The sequence below is a fragment of the Nansenia antarctica genome (genome assembly GCF_963989245.1).
Source record: "Nansenia antarctica genome assembly, chromosome: 3".
Taxonomy (NCBI): domain Eukaryota; kingdom Metazoa; phylum Chordata; class Actinopteri; order Argentiniformes; family Microstomatidae; genus Nansenia; species Nansenia antarctica.
The window spans coordinates 8,295,739-8,298,238 of NC_137688.1; positions in this window are offsets into that span (position 1 = coordinate 8,295,739).

Sequence of the window (2,500 nt, forward strand, 5' to 3'; positions counted from 1 at the left end):
TACTACTACTACTACTGCTACTGCTACTGCTACTACTACTACTACTACTACTACTACTACTACTACTACTGCTACTACTGCTACTGCTACTACTACTACTACTACTAGTACTACTACTAATACTATTACTGCTACTACTACTAATACTACTACTGCTACTACTACTACTACTACTACTACTACTACTACTACTGCTGCTACTGCTACTGCTACTGCTACTACTACTACTACTACTACTACTGCTACTTCTGCTACTGCTACTACTACTACTACTACTACTACTACTACTACTACTACTACTACTACTACTACTACTAGTACTACTACTAATACTATTACTGCTACTACTACTAATACTACTACTGCTACTACTACTACTACTACTACTACTACTACTACTACTACTACTGCTACTGCTACTGCCTACTAATACTATTACTATTACTACTACTACTACTACTAGTACTACTACTAATACTATTACTGCTACTACTACTAATACTACTACTGCTACTGCTATTGCTACTGCTACTACTACTACTACTACTACTATTACTGCTACTACTACTATTACTACTACTACTACTACTACTACTGCTACTACTGCTACTACTACTACTACTGCTACTGCTACTGCTACTACTACTACTACTACTACTACTACTACTACTATTACTACTACTACTACTACTACTACTGCTACTACTACTACTACTACTACTACTACTGCTACTGCTACTGCTACTGTTACTAATACTATTACTATTACTATTACTACTACTACTGCTGCTGCTACCACTACTTCTACTACTACTACTACTACTACTACTACTACTACTACTACTACTACTACTACTACTCATCACTTCATATAGAAATGTGTTAGTCCCTATAATGTTCTCTCTCCCTGTCTCTGTGTTTCTGTGTGATCGTTCTCCCCATCCACCCCCCCCCCCCATCCCACTCCCCCCCCCCGGTCGTCGTCCCCCCCCCCCCCCCCCACCCCCCGCGCTTAAAGGCTCAGCTAAAGCCTCTCGAAGGAGGAGACATTAATTCATGCAGCAACACTCCACACGGCACCCCCCCCCCCCCCCCCATGTCAAATCTCCACGCCAAACATCACATTTTTGTTTCAGGGTTTTTCTCCTCTTATGTAAACAAGAGGGCTAATACCTGTGAAATGAGCTCTACGGGGAGGCGGCGGGGAGGCAATCATCTCTGGCATTACCATGTCCTACACGGTTACATGTTCTACACGGTTACATGTTCTACTACACGGCTACATGTCAGCCAGATTTAAATGGAGGGAGAAAACCCAGGGCTGGAGAGCGAGAGAGAGAGAGAGAGAGATTGGGGTTAGATAAAGACGAGCCGCAGATAGACACACAGAGAAAAAGGGATTGAGAGGACAAGAGGGCAGAACGAGATGGAAGATCAGAAAAAGGAGATTGACAGAGCACTTGAGGAGAGCAAGAGAGGGGAGAGAGAGACAGAGAGAGAGAGGGAGAGACAGAGAGAGAGGGAGAGAGGGAGACAGAGAGAGTGCCCTTGTGATAATTATCGTCCAGGGGGAAGTGCTGATGGCTGGGACTGATGATGAGATGGTTACTGGGCAATGTTGTGATAGGGCTTCAGTGAATTAGCTTTTAGAGTGGAGAGAGAGAGTGAGAAGAGAGAGAGAGAGAGAGAGAGAGAGAGAGAGAGAGAGAGAGAGAGAGAGAGAGAGAGAGAGAGAGAGAGAGAGAGAGAGAGAGAGAGAGCAGCCTGATGTGGAGATAGGGCTCAGCCACATTCAGGCCATTTGTAAACTAATGGGTGGAAGAAAAACCAGGAGATGACGAAGACATCGTGTGTGTGTGTGTGTGTGTGTGTGTGTGTGCGTGCATGTGTGGGTGCGCACATGCACACACACAGACACACACACACACACACACACACATAGCTGGTGACTAATAGTGCACCACTGTGCTTATGGCCTTTCGGCGATGACTTGGAGTGGAGAGCACATCGATTTCAAACTCTGTCAAAGTCCTAACCCACAACTAGGCTCCGTTGGAACCCTCGAGTCACACCTGTGTCCAAGGTTATATGTCTGAAGTGCACTTAGGCGACTGGCAGTCATTCATTATGATGTTCTCTCCTGCTCTCAGTACATCTCGCTCATGTTCCCAGAGCTTCCACGCCTGAGAAACCAACTGTTTCACAGTTGTGCTGTAGTATGTGTGTGTGCGTGTGTGTGTGTGCGCGCGTGTGTGTGTCTGTGTGTGTGTGTGTGTACCTTTAGGTGATGCCACAGATAAAGGTTCATAATGCCCAGGGCATGATGCTGCCCTGCAGACAGCCTTATCAACCGTCATCATCAAAACACACACACACACACACACACACACACACACACACAAATTGAAGTGTTCCGGGTCTGCTGCAGAGAGAGAGCACTGCAGAGAGGAGAGAGAGAGAGCGAGAGAGAGAGAGAGACAGCGGCAGATCTTTGTCTCCG